Genomic DNA, 10443 nt, shown 5'->3' with positions numbered 1-10443 from the left:
TATTCGATACTGCTCACATCATGATAATCTCACCTGCTTTTCTTGCCTCCTGGAGCCTTGTGCACCCCAAGCTGTCTCCCACTGCCCTGCCATAACTGTCACCTAATATATCCTGCCCATCTCCCACAGCTGTTAACTGCACTTGACTGAACTATAGACTGAGAACTTTTACACCACACTAACCCCAACTTCCCCCTGCAGCCGCTGTTGAAAAATGCCCCATTGCACACAACGGGCGATGGACAACCAATGAATTATGGACTGTGAAACCCCTGGTTCCTACACCCACACATTTTCCCACCACATTATCGTTATCACCACGTTATCACATTGTCATTAGCTGCGTTTAACTGTTAGGTTCCCTCTGTTGCGTTTTTGCATTACAGTCTGTATTGTGCCTCTCAATATTTTCTATCAGGTTTTAATATTACTACGTCTGACAAGTGATTTGCCATGCTTCTGTGCAAAAGCGGTGTGAAACAAATTCGATGACGTGGATTTGATTTTGTTGGGTTCGTTTGTTGCTCTGATGGGAAGAATATTCTTTGAGCTATTGTGCACTAATTAGTCAGAGGGGCCTTGAACCAGTTTCATCAAAGACGCAGAAGAAAACAGATCCCTGACTTCATGAGTCTATCAGTGACAGTATATCCCTCAACTAATCCCAACCTACTTTCGTCTTCCTTCTTCTTTTGATGGTGTCTTCTATCTTCTTATATTTGCCGACTCCATCTTTTCCCCTATTTTTGCTTCAGTTCTATATTCCTTTGACCAGCTATGGCCTGTCTCATTTAGCCTATTCCTGTCTTCCTGACCTCCTGCCTCTTTTTCCTCATCCCTCCTTTTTTGGTTTTTACTCTATGTCTTATCTACTCATCAGCCTGCTTTGTCCTATCTTCTGTTCTGTTCTGTTCTGTTATGTTATTTCCTCTCCTCTCCTCTCCTCTCCTCTCCTCTCCTCTCCTCTCCTCTCCTCTCCTCTCTTCTTTCCATCCTGCATGCCTCAGCAGCCTCTCCTTCCTGTCTGTCTGTGTTGGCATGAGCCTCTCTGGCTCTGCCCCCGCCTGCCCGCACTTTATGCTGATTGGACCAGCTGTTCCACTTAAATTCACCATGGCAACCACAACCTGTCGCCTAGCAACCCTGCTCTTCTCCCTGATTCCTGGCCAATGTTCTCCACAGGCAGAAAGAGAGAGAAAGGGAGAAGAAGAGATTGAAAATTCCCTCAGATTTTTTTGCACGTTTGTGTGTGTGTGTATGTCCGTGTGTGTGTGTGTGTGTGTGTGTGTGTGTGTGTGTGTGTGTGCATGTGTGCACACAGACATAGCATGTGCGCCTCCTCTACTGTGAGTCAGAGGGAAATGTGTCGAGTGTTTTGATGAGGCGGTTAAATGCAGACTGTGTTTGCATGTAGGCCAGAGGGACCTTCGGTTAACTCAGATTAGGCTGGCAGGCATAGAAGTATGCACCAGATGAAGGTTTATGTGTGTGTGTGTGTGTGTGTGTGTGTGTGTGTGTGTGTATGTGTGTGTGTCCCGCTCTCCTTGTCTCCTGTTGACTGGACTTGTCCTCTCAGGCGTGGTGAGAGCAAGGGTACTTGCTGCCTCATGCTAAAGAATTCATGGCTCTGCTTCTCTCAGAGGCCCCACTGTCAGTGTAGCCTCATGGCCCAAGCATACTAATCAGAGACACTGGATGGACACACACACACACACACACACAAACACCTAAACAAGGTTGAGGAGGCACTCTGTCTGGTGTGTTGCTCTCCATCTATTTTAACCATGGAAGATTAACCAGTTGCTAATAGTCTTTTCCTGCGGCCAGGGAAACAGGCAGGCAGGTGGAGTTACAGGCAGGTAATCCCGGAGCTCATCCCCAGCAGATGAACTCCTAACCTGGGGAGAGCAGCAGGAAGCTCTCCCTGACCCTTCATAATTGGATCTGATAAAAAAAAAAAAATCCCAAATTGTCGACAGGGTTTCTCTCACTTCTGAACATACAGGTAACAAGTATAGATTCTGTACATTCATGGCGATGACACCTTATTGATTATCAGTTTATTTTAATATTATTTCAGCTGTCTGACTCTGTTGTTGCTGCCTTCATCTCTTCTATGGAGAATACAGTCATGTTTAGCTTGGCTTGCTAGTTAATGCTAGCAACTGAAACATTGGCAAACATATCTTATAGCATATAACATATAGAAGCACTGTTTATACGACAATGCACTTTATTCTAGTATGTGTTGTGTTATGATCATAGAAAGATTTAGCTATATATGTATCACACATACATCACTATATCGCAGCAGTCCATGCAAACTAATACATGAAGAACACTGAAGTAAATTCTCGTTCTCGGTTGTGTAACAGCGTTGGAACTCATTTGCATATGAAGAGGATTATGGGAGATTAGAATCACAGCTTAAGTGTGTAGATTTACACTTAAAGTTTTAATTTTGACAGTAATACAACTTTTACTTTGTACATATTAATTTTATACTGCTCAATAAAGAACAGAGTATAAAATGACAAATGTTTCATTGGCAGGAGTGAAGTGTTTTACTTCTAGTTGTTCTGGCAGATTTTGGCCTCTGAACACCACAGTGTTGTGGTGAACACAATGTTGTGAAAAAAAAAGCCAAAAAGGTAATTATATATATTATATGATAGTATTTATTATTGTTGAGTCATTCATTATGCTTTTTCACTGCTACACGACTCTCGCACTCTCTTTTGTTCCCTTTCTCTCTCTCAAAGCACAGGAATAGCATAGGATCTATTGATGGCAAGAAATAGTCATCGGTTATTAACACCTTTCACCTTTAGTCTTGAAACTAAAGTAAAAAAGCATTTCCATAGTTCCTGTAGCAGTTCAGCTGTTACTCCTAGTCCCAAAAGCACGTAAGTGTATATATATATCTAGAGTTTCTGGATATAAAAAGCTATCTCTTCAAGCCATTAATGGTGGGGAACAAGATGTTATGAAACAAGGGAGGGGAGGCTGGCGTATCACACTGGGTTACGATCAGTCTTACTGTGTTTCATGTGTAAATCCAACCGCCAAACCCAAACACTCCCTGCACCCCAAACACACAAACACAAACACACACATACACATACACATACACATACACATACACATACACGTACACATACACATACACATACACACAATCACACACACTCACTAAATCTATCATTTGAAGTACAACTTTTCCCCTCACTCTTCTTTTGAGTGACTTTGTATTGCTCACACACACCCTCCGCCCCACCCTCTGCACCCCCCACCCTCCCCCACCCTCCTCTCTCTACCTGCTTTATTTCCTCTCTGGGTAGCTCAGCTGCTGTGTTTTCCCTCCATAAAGATGGGCCTTCAAATTTTGTATTCTCCCCTTGTCTCAGTTTCCAGGGAACTATTGCATAACGAGTCGCACCTCAGCAGAGAAAGCAGATAGGACTTGTGTCTGAACTCCAACTTCTAATGCGTGTTTTAGCTATTGTTCCCGTTCATGTAATATCAACAGAAATTGCCTCAGCAATTATGTGTTTTTGAGCACTTTGTTTTCTCCGACTTTCCCTAACACTGCAGACACAGGGTCAGAGATGTGTCTAGGCTAATCGCTGGCATCTTTTAAAGCTAATCACACACACTAAGACACACTCATGCACACTGGGACACACACACACACAGATACACTCACAAATGCACACCAAGTAAACACTGCGAAGAACAACACTACCAAAAGGAAAGGACCTTGCCGTAAGTCATTTGCATGAGTTGGTACATGTATAGTCCATTAAAGAATAGGATGAAGGGAAACAAGCCAAGGCTCTTATGGTAATTGAAATGGGCTTCCTGAGAGGCTGCCAGTTGGCCCACCAGGATCTGGAGCAATGGTGGGCCCCTCGTGTCAACTGGGGCCCCAACACCAATCTGCCTGATTGGAACCCCTATAGTTGAAAACGTGGAGGACCTCCTGTCACACAGGGAGCGGGGATCCGAGGGGGTCAAGCCTTGACCTCCTCAGTGTTTCTGTTCCCTTCGGCTGTAACCCCCTGGTGCCCCTCGCTCGTCCCTCCAAGCACTGAAGGCGTATTCCCTAATGCTCCCTGGCGCACATGACAATAACAGACTAATCCCAGAAATGTTTTTATTTTTTTTATTTTATCTTAACCAATGTGTCCACATTTCTGCTTACTCTCTGTTTTTGCGGCAAAGTCGGCGCTCTATATCACTGTATTAATAAATGATTTGCAGGACCATTGGAGTTTCTGAGCAGAGCCAGCTTCCACAACAGAGGAGCGCAGGGATTACACACGGATTAGATGGTGTAATCTCACACACTGCTCCGCAATGCTGTCCAAATAAGGAATATGTGAGGCATTTATTTTTTTTTTGTAGTTTTGCACTCAGACACAGAAAAGAATATCACACACAGAACCTCATATTTCATATAGACGTTTGACTATACACTGCTAGAACAATTTCCTGGAAGCATTTTCACACAAAAAACAGCATTTATTTATTCCTACTGATGAAACGAGAAACCCAGAAACTTGAGAGTATATATAGCGAGCCAGACAGTACTTTATCCTGCTGTTTTCTTTTCAGAAAGGAAAAAAAATCGGTGAAGGTTTTGAGATTCCTCCATCGATCTTTTCTTTCCTCTATCCTTCTTTATCCTCCTCTGACAGATCGTTGACCTTCCTCATCTTTCCTTTTTTTCTTTCTTCTGAGGGAGAGATGAAGGAAAAGATGGGACTCATGGAGGGTTTGTAATGTTTGGGAGGATTGTGGATGATTATTTTGGGATGGGGAGGAGGGTGCGGATGAAAACAGAGGTCTTGGCTTCGCTTTAAGGGAGCCTTAAGTAATGCTTTGATTGCCGTGACAGTTTATCTTTATTATAAAATTCCATAATGGAAAATCGACCCTCTCCACTAAGCCCAGAACCTTATCTGTGGGAGTCTGCACTGGATGAAGTTGTGAGTGCACATGAGTGTGTGGTGTGTGTGTGTGTGTGTGTGTGTGTGTAAGGGGTTATTCAAGAGATAAAAAGGGCAAAGAGAAGTGTTGAAACCAGGGACAAGATATCGAGAAAAAAAAACAGCACAAAATTTAGCTTTTTTCGATTTTCTTTTATTGATTAATGCAACATAAAACCTGGGATTGTTCGAGGCTAATTGGATTATTATTGTTGTTAGAGATCAGTTCTGAATTCTGAATTTCAGGAACCTCTCTCTTCCCTGCATACCTCGTAGTCTGTTTGGCCCCTTGGGTGAGCGTGTGTGGTGAACAATGCTGCTGCTAGCCAGGCTGCACCGCTGCAGCAGGCGGTGGGTCGGGATGATAAGGGGCCTAGGTTTACCCACAGGCCTGGAGGACAATAGCAGGCTGGGGCCTTGTTGCTGTCTCGGCGGCCTGGCTCTCCTTTGTCTGCGCGGACGCGTGGAGCTCCGGTGACAGATGGCTTGGACATACTGCCATATTTGTTACCTTTCCGAGTGACGTGCAATATGTACTCTCTTCTACGACCAACTGCGGAGAGACGGCAGCTGTCCATCCCTCTCAGCTCAGCACTGCAAGGATAGAAATAGGAATAGGAACACGCCACATTCACAGTTCACCAACAGGCCAATCTAAATTTGATGCACCAAAAAATATTTAGGCTAGAATATTACTAATTTTACATATCATAACTTATCTATCTAATAATATTTGTGCTGGCTAGTACAAAATTCTTAATATTTTTCTTTACCAAGGTAAAAACCAACATCTATTTGTAGCCAATGTTATTGTCTGTTTCTGTCGAACTCATTCTTTGTTGTTTGAGAAAGAGTAATACGGTTTCATATTTACATCAAATATATCCCCAGGGCTGCAGTGTGCTGAATAATAATATGAAATTGCATAACCTATGTCATCTTAATTCTGAAAGCATCTCCTGCTCTGTTCAGCTCTGGTTGGCTCTCCTCTCCTCTCCTCTCCTCTCCTCTCCCTTCCCCTCCCCTCCCCTCCTCTCCTCTCCTCCCTTCATGTGAACTGCTTAAAAATGATATTGTTCTATAACATAGGTACAAGTAACATTAATTTCTTTGAGCCCCTAGACAGTATCAAGTGGTACCTATAATAAGCAGCCATGATGAAAATATGTATGAATCACCAGGGGCAAGCCTGAAAAATGAAATTCCTTTAGCTTATATGACTCACTGTAAAACACTACCAATAAATGTGTCTGCACTCTCTCTCTGTATATGTGTGTGTGTGTGTGTGTGTGTGTGTGTGTGTGTGTGTGTGTGTGTGTGTGTGTCTCTCCTCCATCTCCCCCCTCCCCCTGTATGTGATTTATCACAGAGCAGGCCTAGCGAGGGCCTTCGGAGGCAGATCGAGGGGAATTGGACTAATTTGCGTGAACTGCTGTTGATTTATAGCCCAGCCAGAGGTTAATGACGGTGTCGCTCATTGCCGCTTGTTCTTTCCACTGTAATGTCGTTATAAGGAGGCGATGCCAAGACCCCGCGGCATTGTATCCATCCCTCCTTTCCTCACAGTGACCCCGCTCTCCTCCCCTCTCTGCCATTCACCCCTGACACCTCACCCACAGCTCCGCCATCCACTCACTGGAGATACACTGGAGAGGTTGATTATCTTTATGAGCAGAATCTGGCTATGGTAGATAAGTGAGGTACGTCTTGGTAGTAGGGATGGGACGATATATAGCGAAATTCAACATATCGCAATGCAAAACAGTGACAATACGTATTGTCGGGCAGAAAAACATGAAATTAGTTACATTTTATGTTATTTGAACTTTGTAATTACATTTTTAAATTATTGATTACATTCTAGCAAGCCAATGCCATTGCTAGAAAGATTTGTGGCTCAGAAATAAACATAAGTCTGCACAGTCAGACTTTGTTGTCATTGAATTTTAATTTATTACTTTGTATCGTAGTTGTATCGAATCGTGAAACCCCATATCGCGTATTGAATCGTATCGTGAGATCAACATATCGTCCCATCTCTACTTGGTAGATATGCAGGGTTCTAGCCTTGTGCTGGTAGCATAGGACACAGATGTAAGCATGCAAAAGCACGATGGAGCGGGAACGCACACGCACACACACCCACCTACCCTCCCACCCACCCACACACACACACAAACACACACACACACACTCTGACACTGACGCAGACACTCCCTGGCTGGAGTGGTGAGTTTCGGACAGGACTCACCTGTGCGTGTCTCCGGAAGCGAGGATGCTGGTAGCGTCAGCCCCAGAGAGGATGTGTCTGTCTGGGCGTGGAGGCCGCCCTGTCACCCACCCCACTGCTCCCACCTCTCGCCTCCCTCTGCCTCCCCGAGCAGCCGCACGGCATGAGAACCCGCACACAGACTCCGCATACCGACGAGTCGAGAAGGGAAGGGAGGAGAAGAGACTGGAAGCGAGAATCAAACACGCTCGCGCTAGGATGTGTGCACGTTCACAGACGTGCATGTCGGCACACGCCAAGCTCACTCATCGCTTCATATACTGAAGATTTACCACACTCTGAGATATAAGGAAACATAATTTGCTAATTCACCCACCCATATTAATCATTGGAAATTCAACCGCCCACATTAATCATTGGGAATATTTTCCACTTGACCTATGAGAAAGGATGCTTTGGAATATTTGTCACAGCGGCGGCACTGTGACAGGAGGCAACCATAGTCTAATGTCGGGGGAGGAAAATATCCAAAGTATTTACAAAACACCCGTGATACGTGTCAAATCAGTGTTGCTGTGCTGTTTGTAGTCGGCTCTTGATGGTACCAAAGCGTTGCCAAAGAGAATTCTGTAGTGCTGTGGCTCGTCAGCTGGGTATTGCATTTTCTGCTTTTATGAAATGAAATCTATGTGCGCTTCTTTCCCAAGAAACACTCATGAATTCCAAACTACTTTGACAGATTTTCAGAGGCGTGAAAGGGTCTCTCTTGCACACTCCCTTGCTCGTCGCTCTCGTTCCCTTTTTGTCGTTTCAATCACATTTTCAATGAATCCAGAAAGTTTGCTGAGATAACTTTGAAGCCCAATCTGTGCAGGATTACCAGAGAAATGTGCTCCAGAGGGAATTTTCTCCTTCCCTCTTTCTGTCTTTCTGTCTTTCTTTCTGTCTTTCTGTCTTTCTGTCTTTCTTTCTTTCTTTCTTTCTTTCTTTCTTTCTTTCTCTATCTGTTTTTCTTTCTCTCTCTTACTCTCTCTCCACAGCTCTTGTTTGAAAAATTATCTGAAAATGTCAAACCTCTTGTGGAGTCATTTTTACAAGCCTTGTTAGGACAGACATTAAATATCACTGAACAAGTGCACCAAAGGATCAGACAGTATCATTTACCCTGTCATTACACATTGAGCCGCAGCATACATGACACCAACAATTTCATGTATTTGTAACCGGTGAAATTCTGCATGTGTGGGAGGTGAAGGAAGGACCCACAACCGGGATGTCTTTGGACCTGACGTCCGTTTATTCTGACATGAAATAAAACAAAACAAATCCTCCAAGTGAATATGTCAATCCAGCTCCTCTCCCATAGGGGAACACAGCAAAAGGGGGAAGCTAACGTCACCACAGGATTGTGGCTTAAACTATGGTATGACGCTACTCAAACATACAGCGGTACTGCAAAACTTAAAAATATATATATAAAATAAAACACAGTAAACATACCTGACATGAAATAAAACAAAACAAATCCTCCAAGTGAATATGTCACTCCAGCTCCTACACAAATTAAATTAATGAAGAAAAAAAGGGGGAATGTTAGATTAACTCATACAGTTTTTAGCTAGCAGATTTCGTTGTTAAATATAACTTTATATAAGGGCCAATAAATGACAATCTATAAACTAACAGGTGCATCCAGACTTTATGACAGTATGGATAACAAAAATAGAAATATGAATGATAAGAAACTATATGATGGATTGTGATAATACGGGAGGAAAAATGATACCCACTTATCCCATAGGTGAACACAGCAAAAGGGGAGAGGTGAAGGGGGGACAGGAAGTTTATGGGGGCTAGGAGAAGGAGGGGTGCAGGAGGTGGGGCTCTTACTGTACATACTGTAGCCTATATGACAGCAGAAGTGGAGGTAGAAGAAAACTGTCAGGTATACAAATTAAAATTACAGATTTAGTGTAATTATACATGTAATAACAACTCTGTTACACTCACCCCCCTAGAATTACACTAAAATCTGCATTGTACCAAAATGTATCTGTGCCATACTCAAGGGCATAGAAACCACAAAAGCACAGAAAGAAAAACACCTTGGAATGACACAAATTGTGCACTCATGACAATAAACCGGACATAAGAGATACAACCACACATACGGTGAAATACATCAGCAATAACTGCTTCCCAAAAAAAGGTTCAAGAGGGACAGAGACCCGCTCGGCGCCTAACGAAATCTCAGGACACTCTATAGACAAAATGAGGTGCCTATTACACCACATAACTTATGCCATACTTTACTTGGGCACATCTCAAAAAGAAAATCCAAAACAAATGTTTAATTTGTTTGAACATATTGGTCAGACTGATGCTTCTGCTCAACCGAAGAGTTCTTCTGAGCCTGGAGCATAGTAGTGTGGAGGTCACTCACCAGGGACTTCACGTAAGTATCATAATCACAGATTGTCGAATCATGGAGAACATTCCTGGACATGAGGTCAACTGGCAGCCTAGGGACCCTCCCAAACATCAAGTAAAATGGTGCAAATTCGGTGGTGTCACTGTGCAATTGTACACAAAGGTCATGATTTGGATCATTTGTGGCCATTTCAGCTTTGATCTTGGTGCCAGAGATCTCAGCATGTTACACAGTGTGCGATTGAACCTCTCAGTTCCACCATTCCCCATGGGGTGATAGGGTGAGGGCGGGACTTGTCGATACCCGCCAGCACCAGAAGCTCCGCAAGTAGCTCACTCTCAAAATTAGCCCCCTGGTCAGAGTGGAGATGCTGAGGGAAGCCATAAACACAAAAGAAGTTGTCCCAGATCTTCTTTGCTACTTTCTTGGCTTCCTGGTCTTGACAGGGGAAAGCATGTGCCAACTTGGTGAAATGGTCAGTGATTACTAACACATCCACAGGCTTGTTGTTGTTTTCAGCAGACCAGAAATTGATGCACACAAGTTCCAGTGGGGCAGAGGTCTTAATGCTCTCCAGTGGGGCTCTTGCAGCAGGCTCTGGAGTCTTGCTGAGGATACACCTGTGGCAGTTCCTGACATGGTTGCGCACATCCTTCTCTATATCATACCAGAAGAAGCACTGATGGGCAAGAGAGAGTGTGCGGGGTTGACCCTGGTGGCCTGCTTGATCATGAACACCAGACAATACCTCTGACTTCAAGAACTCAGGTAGGACAAACTGGAACCTCTTG

This window comes from Centroberyx affinis, unplaced genomic scaffold, assembly GCF_046629955.1.
Source record: "Centroberyx affinis isolate AG114_WGS23_722 - 3 ecotype Tasmania unplaced genomic scaffold, CSIRO-AGI_Caff_v1 ptg000582l_1, whole genome shotgun sequence".
In the NCBI taxonomy this organism is placed as follows: Eukaryota; Metazoa; Chordata; class Actinopteri; order Beryciformes; family Berycidae; genus Centroberyx; species Centroberyx affinis.
Note: the sequence above shows the minus strand (reverse complement) of the source record.